We start from the raw sequence: 18,033 nt of genomic DNA on the forward strand, positions 1-18,033 counted from the left end.
TCTCCTGCAAGAGTGACTGCAGTTTTGCTGGTCATGTTAGCCCTCAAGACCTTGGTTATCCACTTTGGATGTTGAGGACAAGTTGTGCTGACGTAGCGCTCACACTATCAGTTTTTTCTTGCATCTGCGGATGGGTATGGGAGAATAGGGCCAGGGTTGTCTGCAAAGTCCAGGTCATTAAGCTACATCCAAGGTGTCCACTGAATCCCGTTTCTTCTCCTTGCTGTGGATGTCTTATTGAGCCAGTCTATGGCCAGCTGGAAGTGAAGCAACAACCCTGGCATACTCCAGTCCTCACTTGGAAGGTTTTCGTGAGTTGCCTTCCATGGACTATCTTGCAGGTCATTCCCTTGTAAGAGTTCCTGATGATTCCTACAAGTCTATCTGGCACACCATAGTGGTGGAGGAGTTTCCAAAGAGTCTCTCTGTCTACATTGTCGAATGGCTTGTCATAGTCAATGAAATTGACATAGAGCAGGGAGTTTCATACCATCAACCCCTCAATAATGATGCACAGCGTTGCAACCTGGCCTGTGTAGGATCTATCTTTGCAGAACCCAGCCTGCTGGTCTTGCAACTGGGGATTGTGGCTCAGTCCCAGCGCAAAATAATTTTTAGCATTTTTAGCATTTACTAAGCCACGCAAAGCCACTTTTCCCAACGTTTGTAGTTTAGTAAATACAAAGCAATGCAGCGCACAGCGCTTTGTCTTGCATTACTTTGTGTCTGGTAGGCATTATATGAGTAGAACATGGGGGTTTCTATGTATACACCCATGTATTTTGACGCAAACCCAGATTTCCAAAGACTTGTAAAGCTGGATTTGCATCAAACTAGTGTATGTACCTGGCAGAGGCATAACAAGGAGGAATAGCTTTATTTCTCTTCATTAGTTCCTCTTTGCATATGTGCTGCAGAATGCAACAAACATAGAGGAATATGTCTCTAAGGATTGTTTTTGTGCAGGTAGGTATCCATTGCACTATGCTGCCAGCGCGAGGAGAGAGCAGAAATGTTCCAAATGTTTGCAAATATGGCGCATTTCTGTTCTTTTCTTGTCATGTAGCGCAGTACAGCAAGTTCCTAACCTGTGCTGCGTGATATATTAGAAAATGTGCCCTAAAGTTCTGAGTCCACTGCAGGCACTTCACGTGTTGTGACATTTGTGTCCTGTACAGTAACTCTTGGCAGCCTCAGGATCCAGAGAAAATCCCTCATAACAGCTGACTCAGGCTCGGTGTTGTTTGAAATCTACGGATGCTTTTGTGGGATACATTTCCTGGGGTGCTTTGCCCCTATATAGAGTTTCTTGGCGAGGTAATGGTTAGACCTTTTATTGGTCACTCACATTATAGGACAGGAGTCACTTGGTGGAGGTTGTCTAAGGAAGAGTGGTGGAGTGTCTATCTGTCTGATGTGGTTTCAGTTCCATAATAATGACAAGAGAGTGAGCGAGAAGCAGAGGAATGTGTATGAAAAGTAACAGCTTCGAAGCAGATGAGGTTTATTGTCTCATAAACTGCCTTTCAGCACCACTAAAGGTTAGGAGAACCAGCACTGGAGAGCCAACACCAAAACCCCTAGTTACACATCAAAACTCCTTGAGCCAAAAAAGAAATTCCACAGGATTAAAAGTTCTCCACAAATAACAAGATTGGCAAAAGGGATCCACAAGCGCCCACACTTGCTTTTCATACTTTTTGACAAATTCACAGTTCATCTTTTTACCTTTTACAAATTACAATAAAATTTTGATTTTTTCCAAACTGTTGGTGAGTATATCTTTACAAAAAGGTAGCTTCCTCTATACAATTATTACTGCTTACTCTTTGGATAAAAACACATTTTATCTATCTATCTATATGTATATCTAGCAACTTATACATCACATTATCTTTTTACACTTATAATGTTCAAGCGTAAATACTACCAGTCTTATCTAGAAAAAACTCTTTGGTTGCCTAACTGCGTTCTTCTGTTATTAATATTGGTGAACTTTTTATAGTGTATGCTCTGTCATACTTGATGCAATACTGGAAGAAGCCCAGATTCCCTTCCGAGCTCATAGCCTTTTAAATAACCTCTCAAACAACGCAGCTGTGTTTGTGCAGTGTTTATATTTTAGTGCACAAAACAACTTTTACAAATAGCACACTGTAATCAATCCACCTGTATTTATACTATAGCTGCAACAACTGGAGTATCAGAGTACTCTAGCATTAAATATGTTCAATGAAGTACATTTAAAGATTCAAGAATACGTTCATACATCTTCTGTGAATGCTGCTTTAATCTTGTCCTGAGCTTGTCACTACAGGCCAGATGTACGAAGCCATTTTGCATTTCTTAATGGTCCAGATCGGTATTTCGGGCCGTTAAGAAATGCAAAACAGCCTTTTCTTATGTACAAAGGCCCTTAAGGATTGACAAATTGTGATTCACAGAATAGGAAATCGCAAATAGGGATTCCCTATTTGAGATTCCTATTCTGATGTACAAAGCATTTCCTAAATGCAACTTGGGTAACCAGGTGCAGTTTTTTTTAAAAAGCACCCCAAAGTTCTTTTTTAAAATTGCAATAGAGCACATACATTCCCCTTAGGCATATGTGTGCTCTACATGTGCACCCCTATTTTTGGGGTGCACTAAGGGGGCCTTTTGCCCTTTGCCATCCCTGGTTTTGCATTTCCTAAATAGGGATTTGTTAATAAGAAATCCCTATTTAGGAAATGCAAAATCTGCCCATTGACTAAAATGCAATGGGATTTATTAATACCGATTTTCTAATTGTAGGAATCGCTATTAGGAAATCTGTATCTCGGTACATGGAGTTTTGCATTTCCTAAATAGTAATTTCTATGAAGTCGCAATGCAAAATTGCATTTTTGTACATCTGGCCACATATCCTTCTATCAGGTCGTACCACAAGGATATTATTTAGAGGTCACCATGGGTCGCAGGTGCAACTCTTGGCTTGTCCCTTGCGACCCCTGTCCTCAGAGGTGGCAAAATCAATGCCAGGAACAGCTTATCCTTTTGTACATTAGTTGGAGCTCCAATCTCTTGGGGCGCAGCAAGTTACCTTGTTACACTGTGCTGCGTCATAGAGAAAAGGCAGCATTGCGTCATATTTATCCTAATATGGCTCATTCCTGTCCTTTCCCCAGTGCTGGTGCACAAAGGGCTGGCTAGTGCCAGTGAAAGCACGGGTGCCTCCGTTGCATGTCGGATTGTTTTTGTGCAGAAAGGGGCACTTTGCTGCACAAAAACAACCCTTGGAAAAGTGGAAAAAAACAAGGGGGAATTAAAGATATTTTTCACCTCATTACACCTCGCCTGGGGAGCCATAGGTTTCTGAGGCACTCCCAGGTCTACTACTTCTGGTAAATCTGGGAATGCTTCAAAATCCATGGATATTGATTTGGGGTCTTACTACTGGAAGGATCCCTCTTCCATTCCCAAAAACGCTGCGCAGTTATTGAAGGACGCTTTTTGGCTCAAAGTTCAAACTGTTCAATTTGCTGAGGTTGTGCCGCTGTCTATGTCTGATAGCTATTTGCAATCCAAATGCCACTACGAATTTGAGCCCTTCATGGATGCTGCACTTTCTCCATTTGCGTGCGCCCTTTTTATCAGATTTAGAATAGGGTCCCTCCCTTTGTGCTCTTTAACTTACAAATGACCTAGTTCCATTAATGGGTCCAAGTTATGTCCGATAGGATGCATGAATGAAGAGTCTGTTTCACATGTTTTTTTTCAATGTCGTGCATATAACAATCAGAGGGCCTCTTGGATCAGTCCCCTATGTAAACAATTGGGTTTCAGGAGCTGTTTACATGCTGAGAGAATTTTTAAATCCGATCCATCTGTACACATAGCCTATCCAGTGGCAAAATTTCTTGAATCAATCATATTAGACTAGCGACCTTAAAGAATAAGACTGGGTAGCGGCCCTTTAGACCTAGACCTTTTTATGTATATTTATTGTATTCTGGTGTATGACATTAGTTGACATCCTGTGGTACTAGAGGGGCTGTTTTTATATCATCAGTTACGATTGGTCTTTGGGAATTGTTCATTTGCTGAGAGAACTTCTCCGTACTTGATTTACTTGTTTTTATAGTTTATCTAGTGGGAACATTTCTTTGGGATCAATTATGGCACTTTAGATTAGCGATTCAAATTGGATGGCTGATTTTTAGATTCAGACCTCCTCAAGTATATTTATTGTACCCTGGTGTATGACACATGCTGACATTTTATGGGCTTAGAGGTGTTGTCTTTTATATTATTGGAGTAAGAAACATTTTATATCTACATTGTTATGGTCTGAATTATTTTTCTAAATTTCTTTTTAACTTATTTTATTGTGTCTTTTTTGATATGTACTCTTTTTTATATGTATTGTACTTTTTTGGTATGTTTCTCTTACCGAAATAAAGTAAATAAATGAAATGACATGAAATGAAATGAGTGAAAACTCCCCCACAACACCCATACAATGCCTCCATTGAGCAGAGTAAGGCAGCCCAGCAATTTGTGCTGCGTTGCTTTACTCAAGAGTTATGAAGTCAATCAGGGCCACGCAACTTGGCCTTGCGTGGCTTTATAAATCTCATTTTGGGCTTGCGTCAAGAGTGATGCAAAGTGGCTTGCAAATATGCCCCTTTGTTTTTTGTCATTTTTATTACCCTAGCAGTGAATAATAGTAAGTTATTCACTATTAGTGTAATAATAATATATTTTTCACTATTAGTGTAATACAAAAATTGAGTACCATTAGTTGGAATATGACCCTCTCTGGCAGCAGAGATAAGTAACAAATGCTTTTAAATAAAAGTATGTTGTGTATGGGTGCAGTTGAGAGTGCATTTTTGTGAGAGAGAGAGAGTGTTTGTATGTGTAATTATGTGTAAGCATGTGTGTGTCAGTGGACGTAAAGGTCAAATGTTGTATGACATTACATCTGCTACCCCTAACCTTTTGACAAATTAACATTCATGGGATTCTCTACTGAGAGTTTGGTGGGTGTGAGCACTGCTGTAAAATGGCAATGCTTCCACCCAGGGGCGGTTCCTCCGTAAGGAAGGAGGCGCGTCACCTCCCGCCAGCAGTGGCAGCTGCAAACCTTTTCCCAACTGTGTTTATGATCTTTTTTGGGGAAAAGGGGTACAGCCACGGGGTGAAGAGCAATGATGGAGAGTGCACAGCACTCCCCCTCATAGTGCGTGTGTGTTTGGCCGATGTCTCCGGCTGGCCAAACACACATACGCACTATGTAGCTGGGCTGGAGAGAGCCTGCACAGGCTCCCAGTCTGCCTGGGAGCGCCCTGGCTGGGCGCTCCCAGCCAATCCTGACACTGCTTTGAGCAGTGTCAGGATTGGCCGCAGGACAGGCTTGGGAGCCTGTGCCTGCAGTCGACGAGGGACAGAGAAGCGGCGCACAGTGGAGGAGGTAAGCGTTTTTTTTTTTTTTTTAATTACTTTTTATTTAATTTCCTCCCTGCCGTGCGTGCCACCCTGCCCCTTCTGTTTAGCATGAACCGTGACTGCTTCCACCCTACCAGTCATTACTAGAGCTGAAATATTGTCTACTGTAGAACAAACTTCCCTGAAACCACATTACTGCATTGGGAGAAGATGCTCTAAGATTACCCAGGGGGAGACTCTTTATAGTAGACATTTGACAAAGATTTTGCCTATTACGTCCAGAAGGGTAATTGGCCTACATCTTTTAGGGTCATTCCTATCACCCTTTTTACATAGAGGAATAATAATGCTCTTCTACCATGAGTTTGGAATATCACCAGGCTTCAAGTAGTGGTGCAGAACTTGTTTCAAATATATTGCCCAAAATTTAGGGTAATATTTTAATAAGTCCATGGTAATTTTGTACCTAATATAATACTGACTTAGAATCAAGACAACTTATAAAGGCATATTATTGTAGAGACTTCCGGATTCTCCGCTGCCAAGTGTAATTACCAACCCCATGGTCATTGAACCTGCTATTAATTATTGTCAGATTTAATTCTAAAGCCTAATCAAGAAGCAGAGGTGCTCGCATATCACTCCTATTAGGAAGTATAGGATCGGCAAGTTTCCATAACAAGTCAATCTCTGAGAAAGTACACTTAGGAATGCAGTAATTTTAATGTTAAAATTCCCTACAATTAGTAGGATGGCATTTGGCAATATATTCTCTGCATTCAGGAAAGATTTCCAAGGAGCTGACAGATCATTATTAAAGTTACAAACAACCAAGAATGAATCAAAAAATGGATACAAAATTAGAGTCTCACCCTGACACACTTGAGGTACTCCCACTCCGTTTAGAGTCGGGGACAGCTGGGTTTACCCTGTTGGAGCCTCAACTGGCTCTGCTGGTGTAACCTTTGACCTGATAGCCCATCTACCAGTGGTAAGTGAGTCCAAAGTGAAGTTTGCCCCGACATATTTAGTGCAGAGCGACTGTCATGAGATTTTCCGTGCCCAACACTGCCCTGCCAGGAAGGCTGTCCTGGGCAAGGAAATCCATTAGCGGCCTACATTTGCAGGGAGAAACGTCCCTGCATGGCCACGGGCCCATGTAAATGTGAGAACGCCCTCTTAAGATAGCATTGGCACTACATGTGCGCAGCCCTATCAATATTGCAGAAGGGGCCACACAAGCATCTGCAGCCCCTTGTGCAAAATCATAGTGCCCCAGGGGGCACACAGAGTAAGTACACATGCCTGTTGTGCCCAGGGGCAAAATGCATTATATGGCCCTTATTTATGTGTCATTCAGGTGAACTGTGCGCTATTGCTTTGTTACTTCTATCTAATATTTTGTAACTTCCAATTATAGATATTTATCATTCAGTTACTGTAAAGTGGCTCCCGTCACAGACCGAGACATGTTCCTGTCAGAGAATCAATGCACTCTCATTTTTTATTTATCACTACTTTTTGGCAATTTTCCTTTGGACATGTAAATCAATGTTTTACTCTAAATCTTAAATTTACCCTAAACCTAACCTTACACTAGCCTTCTCCCTATGCTTTTTTCACTATCTTTTACCCATTTCACTTTAAAGTTGTCAGGACTAATAACGAAAAAATACTATTTTGCATTGTCTTTCCTTAGTAGCAACCAAAAAGTAATTTCAAGGTAGTTCTTTTCTATAAATTTGTTTTTTTGTTTAGGTTTTGTTTTAATAATCTCATATCTCTACTGTATAGTGGACATTTAGTTGCACAAATAGTTATTTTTGGCCTCAGCAACCATTATGTGGTTCACGTCAGGATTTTGTTTCAGAATGTTTTGCTCGAACCATGCAACAGCTGGAGTCAGGCACCTTCCCACTTCGCTTTGCTTGCAGTTAAGGTCTTCATCGGTATTAAGGCTGTGCAGCACGCCGCAAGGTGTGCTGCTAGTCACTAGCTTCAGAAAGTGTGGCCGGTGCATCCACATCCTGTTATGGCTATAATAAATAAGCTGTCTCATCGCTGATTGGCCAACTAAATTGCTACTATCCAAGGTTGTTGGGGATGATGAAATTGAGACCCGACTCTATCCTACTTATCTGTTTATCTTGAATATGACATCGAAGATAGAAGGCATGTAATAGTACCTCATTTAATAGTGGAGCAGCAAGAATTTGCTACCATCCCTGATGTCACAATCATGATCTATATGTGCCCATAACTTAATCTATATGATGTGTATTCAAATGTAATTGATGTAAAGTGGTGCACCCAAGGTCAATAATAAAGTGCATTCACTGTAGTATTAGGACAATCATGTACCCCTAACCTTACTAAATGAAAAATAACCATTGGGTGTGATTTTATAACTTTCCTCATGTTATTCGAATGTATTTGCATTTAAAGTGATAACAGTTTATGTAATGTTTTCACTAATGTTTGGAGTTTAATGTTTAAATGTGCTTCTGCATAATTTCTGTGTTCATGTATTCGTAAAGTCTGAACTTATTCTAACTGTAAAATGTAAGCCTAATCCAGTTTATATAATTGATGTTTATATTAATGTAGAACTTAATATGTGCGCAGTATAACGTGAATTTGAATGTGCATTGGTTTAACATTAGATTGACTAGGCATGAATTTCTTTAATGTGAGAAACTGTTTTTCATTTACTGTTAACATGTTATTTCGTTGCAGATGCACTCACATGAAATGTTAGTTTGGAAATAGTTGTGCCATTTGCCAGTCTGGGAAAAAGTCCTTGAATGCTGAACATGAGGAGCTCGAGAGTGAAATTATTGTCCCTTATTAATACATGTTGCAAAAGATGTCCAGAGGACCAAGGACAGTAGTGCTCGTTGGACTGCTATGGGAGCTGAAGGTGCTGTTGCAAGTTACACCGTGGGACAGGAGAATACAATGGAGCTCATAGTGGCATGACCTGGCTGATTTTCGTACTATTAACTAGAGCTTTCACTTATTGATGGTAGGACATTTTCCCGTGGATTTTGAGAGATGCAGACCTCTGACCCCATGCTTTGCTGAGTGTGGCTCTTAACTTCCTAAAAAGACACTTGACCGAGCTTCTGAAATGCTGACTCCTCTTTCCATTTTTCCAAATCCTTTTTGTTTTTTATTTTTATTTCTCACATTTTGTCCTTGTGTTTTCTGCATTAGATTTCTTATTGGATTTCCCTTTTTCAGTAAGCTTAGCCTAACCGCCCATAGTTCAACTTAGCTAGATGATTTAAATTTGCACTAATGTGTAAAAGAGTTAACTAGTGATTATTTCCAGAGCACCAAATTTTACTTTTGATATTTTGAGTTGCAGTGAATATCTGGTTTGTCTTATGTTAATGCCTCTACATTTCTTTAGAAGATTTGGCTAGCCAGTTGTTATTTTGTATCTTCACAGCATGTTTTTGAGATTTATTTACATTAACCTGAGTGTTAATTTATAATAAAACCTGTTAACTTTATTTCGGATTTCGGTCCTTATTGTGTGGCCAAATTGGTTACACTGAAATTTAAATTTAAATTGATTGTTACCTAATTCTGTGGCAGGACCGGAAGCGAAGATTAGGCTGTCCCCTCTTCGCTTTTATTAACCAGCAGCCCTTTCCAAACATGGAAGAACATCAACATTATAAAGAAAAACTACAAGTCTCATGAATCCTCGGTAAGGCAGTCCTCCAATCCACGAACATCGTCTCCGTTCAATAGCCCCCTTACGTCACAGACAGGGAGGGTGATCGGGAAAACTCTAGGCCTTGGTGACCGTCCGCTACCTCTTCCTCCCTTTCAGAGGAGCGTAAGTCGGGCCAGGACCAGCTAACCACACATTCGGATATGCTGGATCTGGATGAGCTACTACACCCATGCTCCACGTAGTGGTCCCCGGCCCCAAAAGTGGCATCATAGATAGTGAGCCACCTAAGGAAGGCTCTGGATAAGGAGGTCTGCTATTGCCTGAGGGCAGAATGTCCCCAGCCCTCACTGGATGATGAGTTCACCTTCACCCCAGATATCGGTGCCAAAATGGCCACCTTTTTGGAAATATTTGTGAGGGGTTGCAAAAAAGTGCTAGACCGGTCCTGGCGTTCACGCCAGGGCAAGTTGTTGGGTGTTGCCAGCCCCTTAACAAAAATCTTGGACATGGTGGAGGATGCCAAGCCTTTGGATATTCTTATATCTCCTGAGGCCTCGCCCGGCTGGGCTCAACGAGCCATAATTTTTCTGGGGAAAGCTAATTGTGCTATCTCCACTGAGAGGCGTCGATCTCTTTAATCAAGATAGACCCCAAATTGGGGGAGTTGGCAACATCGGAAGCCAGACCAACTGCCCAACCTTTTATCCGAGAACTATGGAAGTGCATTAGCACATTAATTTCCCTAGAAAAAGCCCAGACATCCATTAAACGAATCTTCACTCCCTGTGTTTTTACCAACGCTGGTTGTGGTAGGGGGTACTCGACCGGCCGGGACACATACCAGGCCTTCTCCAACGGACCAGGATTTCGACGAGGGCAGTGGCAGTACTTGTCCCGCTTTGGGACCTTTTACCCCACCAGAGTTTACCCATGCCAGAGAAGCTCCAGACGAGGCTCCAGGAATGGTGCCTCCACCACTTCTTCCCAAGGTGAGTGGTCAGTCCCCTGCGGAGCTCAAATTGGGGTGGGGCAGGTTCGATATCTTTCTTCACAATCGGGAGGCAATTACCTTAGATGCACGGGTGCTTCAGACTGTCCAAGGGATCCATATAGGGTTCTACGGCTCCACTTCTCAGACTCAGAGACCACGCTCCCTAACATTTTTCTCATCACAGATGACACTGGTGGACACAGAGGTCTCTCAACTCTTGGAGAAGTGGGCAGAGGACAACGCCCAATGATAAACTTCAAGGAATTCAATGAGTGGCTGATTTTCTGCCATTTCAAAATGGAGGGGATTCACCTCCTCAGAGATCTCCTACAGGTAAACGATTGGATGGTACACCTGGATTTAACGGACGCCTATCTCACGATTCCCATTATCCTTCCCATAGGTGTTTCCTCCAATTTCAGTAGAGGGGTCAAAATGTTGAGTTCACTTCTTTCACTTTTGGTCTATCCTCCACTCCGTGGGGTTTCACCAAGGTCCTAAAACCAGTGGTGGGACACCTCCGGGCTCGAGGGCTCAGGATGCTCATTTATCTAGATTACATTTTGTTATTGGATCAATGCCCAAAGAGGTTATAGGGTATCTTCAACAGGCCATCTCCCTACTCGAATCCCTTGGGTTTGTGGTCAAGGACAAGAAATCTTCTCTTCTACCTTCCCAGACTCTCCAGCAATGGCGATGGACGCATTTCTCAAAGACTGGAGCCTAGAGAAGGTTTACGCCTTTCACCTGTTAGCCATGATCATGAGGCTGTCTGCTCAAATGTGGAGGCAGATGGCGGACATGGTGGTAATAACCCCAATTTGGAGATCTCAAGTCTGGTTTCCAGTTCTGATGGAACTTTCTTGGGATTCTACAATCCGTCTTCCCTTTTCTCCGGAACTTCTTTGGGATACTACAGGGGAATCACCACCACCTCATGATGAGAGGTTCTCTCCACCTCATGGCCTGGAGGATTACAGAGAATGCTAGAAAATCTCAGGCATTTCACGAGAGGCTGCATCTTTGCTTGGAAATTCATGGGCAGACAGTACCACCAAGTGATACTGTTTGGCTTGGGCTAGATGGCTGGTGTCATCAACGGCACTTGTATCCAGTGGGGACAGAAATTGTCCACATCCTGAACTTTCTGGCATCCTTGGCGACTGATGGCCTAGTGTATAGATCCATCAATACTTTTTGCTTTGCCATTTCGGCAGGTCACGTTCCGGTGGATGGTCGCCCCCATCAGAAAACATCCCCTTGTCAGTAACCTCCTCAAAGGTATCAGGCTGTCCCTCCCGCCGGGCCCCAGGTACTCTACGCTTTGGGATGTCAACAAAGTGTTACATTTATTCAAATCTTGGCCAGCCAATAAATACTTGTCAAGCAAACAGATGTTGCTAAAGTTGGCTACCCTGTTGTGCCTGGTGTCTTGCCGTTGGGACTCTGACGTAAGGGCGTTAGATATAACAGGTAGAGTATTCACTCCGGAAGAGGTGACATTTAACATCTCCAGACAAAGTGTAACTCAAGAATCGTCTCTTATCCAACCTTCCTGTCGAGTCCAAAGTTATGTGTTGTCAGGGCCCTGAAGGCTTATGAGTCCATGACAGAGGATATCCACCCTCCGGGGGACCGTCAATTATTAATTGCTCTCACTGAACCCCATAAGGCACTATCTTCCCCCACCATTGCACAATGGGTCAGGTGGGTCATGCAGGAGGCCGGCATTGACACCTCGTTCTTTGGAGCCCATTCCATGAGAGGGGATATATAGCCTTGAAGTCTTTCTCTTTGGGGCCCTGACTAGAGGATATTCTAAAAGCTGCAGACTGGTCCTCAAACTCTACCTTTTAAGAGATTTTATTTTAAACCAATGCAAAATCTGGTGGTAGAAAAGCTTTAAACTACCCTAATCCTCGCCTCCGGTCCTGCCATAGAATGAAAATTTTCCCAGCTATTGTAACGGAAAGTTTCAATTCTATTAAGGACACAGAGGCGAGGATTAGTTCCCTCCCATAGTCAGGCCTCCAGCCCACCCAATCCGGGGATTTGGCTTCTCAGTTCTTTGGGAAGCATGAGTTAAGTGTAAAGCAGTCTCCCTTAACAAGTTTCAACAGTACAAAATGAATTTTCTATACTAATGCTATCAAGACACCTGGTTTCTTAATGTTATAGTCTTGAAAAATACATGACCAACTGCAGTGTTGACGATGATTATGGTGACCGGTTATCACTCGGGAAAAGAAACATTAATTCTGTTATTGGATTTTAGGGACGGATTCTAGGAAAAAGGATTGATCTGAGGACTGTTCGGCTAGTCACAGGAAGAAAGAGGAGGAAGTAACGTCTGGAGGGGCTCTTGAACGGAGACGATGTTTGTGGATTGGAGGACTACCTTTCCAAGGATTTATGGAACTTGTAGTTTTTCTTTATAATGTTGATGTTCTTCCTTGTTTGTAAAGGGCTGCTGGTTAATAAAAGTGAAGAGAGGATAGCCGAATCCACACCTCAATGTCCTTAATAGAATTGTAACTTTCTGTTACATAGCTGGGAAATGTTTTATTCCCTAGTTAACCACAGCATGGATCCATAGATCATTGACCTCGGAATTAGAGCATACAAAATGCTTCATCAACAGTAACAAGCACCCTTGCTAACAGGGTGCTTATAATGCAAGATTAATGTCATTTAAGCCATGTTCTGACACATTGTACATAAAATTTACCAGCGAAAGCTGCCCGTTTCATCTAGCTAGTTGGTCTATAGCATACTCATGACGTGTTAAGTCCACCCAATTCAGCAGTCCGTGACAACCGCAGGTCTAGTTGGCAGAGTTCACTTCCATTCTTTTTCCTTGTTCCAGGCGACTGCAATCGATGCACCCAGCCAGACTCCAAGCCTTCAGTGATCATTGTGGGTCCTCTTTTGATCTCAAGATGAGGAAAGATTCCTGGTAGCACGCTCGCCTAATGTAGTTCAACGAACTCTGAATATTTCTGCAACCATCACCCTGACCCAAAACTGAGCCCGTCCACTTGCTTTTTAATCCTACTATTGTACGAGGTCTGTCCAGATGAGGCTACCATTAGATAACAGGCGTTTTGGCCAATTGTCACTCTTTTCCTAGTGGTTAGATGAAAACCCTTACGTGTATTAAGGTGTGAGAGAACCAGTCAACTTAAGCTTTTGTCACAGGTCTGCACTCACCAGTTTAAACTGTGGAGTAAAAAAAAGTTTCTTGTCTTACACGTGGCAACTTCCGGTTGACCTTGGAGGCTCCTACACTATATCATATTTTCCAAAAGTATTTTCAAGTACAGTCTAGTTCTTAAAACCAAAAGGCACAGCCTAGTTTGCCTTATTCATCGTCGGAGCCAGTAAACAATACTTTGTTTCTGTAAAATATATCCTCAGTTTCTATTTTCAGACGTATCAACAAAAAAAAAGTTTTCAACACTATGAACCTTCATTCTCCATAAATTCGAAATTTCCATGAGCACACGGTGGTCTGTGGTAATCAGATTTTTTTTACCCTTTTTAGTATTTACGAGCGATTGTTTTCAATTTGCACTGCACACAGACAGTAGTGTGACATCGTAGAGCATTTAGGGGCATATTTATACTCTGTTTGCGCCGGAATTGCGTCGTTTTTTTTTACGCAATTCCGACGCAAAACTAACTCCATATTTATACTTTGGCGTTAGATGCGTCTAGCGCCAAAGTCCATGGAGTTTGCGTAATTTTTTAGCGTGGACACCTACTTTGCGTTAATGAGATGCAAGGTAGGCGTTCCCGTCTAAAAAATTGACTCCGAGGCATGTGCGCCGTATTTACACTCCCGGGCAAAATTCACGCCCGGGAGTGGGCGGGTCCAAAAAAATGACGTACGGCCGCTTTTGCGCCGTTTTTTAGCGCCTGGACAAGGCAGGCGTTAAGGGACCTGTGGGCTCAGAAGGAGCCCAGAGGTGCCCTCCCATGCCCCCAGGGACACCCCCTGTCACCCTTGCCCACCCCAGGAGGACACCCAAGGCTGGAGGGACCCATCCCAGGGACATTAAGGTAAGTTCCGGTAAGTATTTTTTTTTTTTTTTTTGTGGCATAGGGGGGCCTGATTTGTGCCCCCCTACATGCCACTATGCCCAATGACCATGCCCAGGGGACAGAAGTCCCCTGGGCATGGCCATGGGGGTTGGGAGTCGAAGAAAATGGCACAAATCGGGTTGAGGCGAAAAATTTGCCTCAGCCTGACTTGCCCCATTTTTTGGCACCCAAGCTCCATATCCCCCTACGCCGGCGCTGCCTGGTGTACGTCGTTTTTTTCCACGCACACCAGGCAGCGCCGGCGGCTAACGCCGGCTAACGTCATTGATTAAATATGGCGCCCGCATGGTGCTTCAGAATGGCGTTAGCCGGCGCTAATTTTTTTGACGCAAAACTGCATTAGCGCAGTTTTGCGTCAAAAAGTATAAATATGGCCCTTAGTTTGTCGGCGGTGTGATGCTCCAAACGTTTCCACAGCAGCGTTTGATTAAATTTTTGTGGGGGTGTGCGGTCACTAGGGTGGGGGCTCCAGGCTCTGGCAAGAGGTCTGAACTCCACAGCCAGTAATGCCAAGGTCGCAGACCCTGGCAGCAGGGTGCAGACGTCACTGGTGTTAAAACGGAGGGCCCAGACACTGGCAGCATAAATGTCACTACTTTTGTTAAAACTGAGGCCCTTGAAGATTGGCAGGGAGTCTGATTCCCTCCACCATTGGAATGGGGGGACCAAGACACGGGCAGCGAGTTACAGATACAATGATCATTAAAACCCAGATGCCCACACAGTGGCTGTAGGTCAGAACTTGCCATAAAAACTACTTCTGCAGGCAGCGAGCCTGTAGTTGAGGAGCTGAGCTCTGCTGGTTAATACCAGCTGCCTACCCAAGGTGATCTGCAGGGTGGAGGTCAAAGGTTCTTAGGGGCAGAGATATTAAACTGCCAGGCAACGCAGCGCAACAGCCAAAAATGCTGTGGTGCGTTGCGTGACAGGGAGGGAGCAGGAGAGCGCCACATGTGCAGCGATATAGCTCTCTCCTCCCCTCTCCCTAGCGCCGGACATGGTTTCAGCTGGCGTGCGCCACACACACACCTTCGTGCCTTAGTGCAAGCGTGTGTGGGTGAATCTAGCATAGGTTTTGTACTGGACGGCTAGCCTTCCAGTGCAAAATACTAGGCCTGGACAACATTTAAAACTTTTCCTACTTTGTATGTGGGCTGCACAGTGCAGCACACATGCAAAGCAGGAAAAGAAAGGAGAAATGACAACATTCCTCCTTTTAATACCTGGTTTTAAAAGGCGTAATTTTTTTACGCAAAATACTGTCTCACATTTTTGGTAGCTAGGGTTATGCATCAAAAAGGGTGGGTAGCTGCATAGGAACGCCCATGTAACGCCCGCTTCACGCTAAGTAGTGCAAAGTAGTGTTTTGCGCTGCTTTGGGTTGCTGTTGGTTATTGCACTGGAAAGTAAATAATAAAAAAAATGTGTGCTGGTTTGCATCACTTTTATGACGCAAAGCCAGTGTAAAATGTTAGTAAATCACTCCCTTAGCTGTTTCCTGACTGCTGTCCCTGGTGCAGTCGTGGCATGGTTTCTACACCAGCAGCGACAGAGACTCAGGGGAAGGAGGGAGCCTGTTTCATACAGTGGTCTAGCTCGAGACGTCCAATGCTCAAAAGCGCGTGGAACGGTTCTCTGCTCACAACACGCACAGATTCAGACATGGGTCCCGTGCTCACTGCGTCACAGGACTCAGGCCATACCTCACTGACAAGGCCCGAGTAGGCGTAAATCAGTCTGCGCGCCCGTGTCCTTGTCTGGGGGAGCACCAGGCCTGCTGCTCAGACTGGACAGTTCCTACAGGGTGGACGAAGACTCTCTTGCATAGGGCCTGTCTCTGGTTAGAGTAGCAGAGTGGGTGAATAATGATGGACTATGAAATGGCCTAAATGTTTGATCGTGGCTGAGATTATTCCAAGAATTCCATTCGTTGCTTTTCTAACAAATTCCTCTCTTGGCAGATGTAAAAAGCCAGGTAGCCGATGTTGAACTTCACTATAGTTTTGTCAGAGTTTTTTGCTGACAAGCATTTTAAGTCTGGCGTTAGACCTTTTGATTTTAATAAAATATATAGAATATACCTGCGCATAGAGACTTTCAGCCACCTCACTTCATCCATTGGTCTGTTGTTGTGTCATTCACATTTTGCTTACTCCCGCTCCAGCATATAGCACGGGCCAGTGGGTCCGCCTCCTTGAGCCACTGATAACTTCACTTTGAGGGAATCAGTTTTGGTCTCTTACAAATACCACTTCCTTTCCTTTACCTTTCCTTCCTTTGTCTTCGTTTCCTTTCCTCTTTCTTTCTTCTTTCCTTCTCAAAGGCAAGAGGCTCGCAGCCAATGCCAGACTGATTGAACTTTTTGGTCTGTGTTAGCCAAGGCCTTTTGATTTTGCTAAAATTATGTGGATAACGTAGTTACTTATAGGGGTTTCAGCCGGACCTCATCCATTCGCCTGGCGTTGGTATCATTACCATTTTTCTTCCACTCACTCCAGCATGCATTAAGGGGCAATGTACCAGCCCACTTCAGCCACTGGTTCACCTCACTACGAGTTACCCACGCCGCCCTTTCACACGAAGACGTCCACACACACAGTAGTTCCCTTCAGTGTCAGGGAGTAGTAGATTAAGGTGTGTTTTTTGGAGAGCAAAAACACATTTTTGCCTGTAGCAAATATATATATATATTTTTCGGATCGATGAGGGTCGCATATTCCCAAAGTATAAAGTTTTGTGAAAACCATGACAAAGCGAGAATTGCTAGAAGGCTGGTGGCCAACCCCAGACCTATTTGCGTTGCCAGTGCTTGTTTATATTACATTGTTGTTATGCTGCTATCAGAAATTACTGCAGCAGATATTGTGATAAATGCTGTGCAAGGCGCTAATATTGTTTATCTCTACCACAGTCTATAAATGGTTTTTGCTGTGTTTTTAATTAAATATTCATTGTACAGGGCTGTGAAGCCCTCTCAATATGTGTTTGCACTATACAAGACAATAAATAAAATAATCCACACATCGATTATCCATCACACCATTTAATTGGATCCTTGCTATTTTTTCTACTTTATCTAATGTAATCCAGCCTGCCTCAAATAGGGACATGGTTTTAAGTTTAAGTTAAATATACTCATCTGTGCTGATTTGTGGTGAGCCTACTACTGGTAAAGTGCTATTGCTCAATCACCGAGATATTTCCATCCTGGACATCCGGCTGCCTCCCTCCTTCCATCTGTACACAACACCGGCGCCCCAACAGTCAAGTCATGTGCCCTTGAGCAAGATAGGTTTTCATGTGATAATATACAGGGAGTGCAGAATTATTAGGCAAGTTGTATTTTTGAGGATTAATTTTATTATTGAACAACAACCATGTTCTCAATGAACCCAAAAAACTAATTAATATCAAAGCTGAATATTTTTGGAAGTAGTTTTTAGTTTGTTTTTAGTTTTAGCTATGTTAGGGGGATATCTGTGTGTGCAGGTGACTATTACTGTGCATAATTATTAGGCAACTTAACAAAAAACAAATATATACCCATTTCAATTATTTATTATTACCAGTGAAACCAATATAACATCTCAACATTCACAAATATACATTTCTGACATTCAAAAACAAAACAAAAACAAATCAGTGACCAATATAGCCACCTTTCTTTGCAAGGACACTCAAAAGCCTGCCATCCATGGATTCTGTCAGTGTTTTGATCTGTTCACCATCAACATTGCGTGCAGCAGCAACCACAGCCTCCCAGACACTGTTCAGAGAGGTGTACTGTTTTCCCTCCTTGTAAATCTCACATTTGATGATG

Source organism: Pleurodeles waltl, chromosome 5, assembly GCF_031143425.1.
Source record: "Pleurodeles waltl isolate 20211129_DDA chromosome 5, aPleWal1.hap1.20221129, whole genome shotgun sequence".
NCBI lineage: Eukaryota > Metazoa > Chordata > Amphibia > Caudata > Salamandridae > Pleurodeles > Pleurodeles waltl.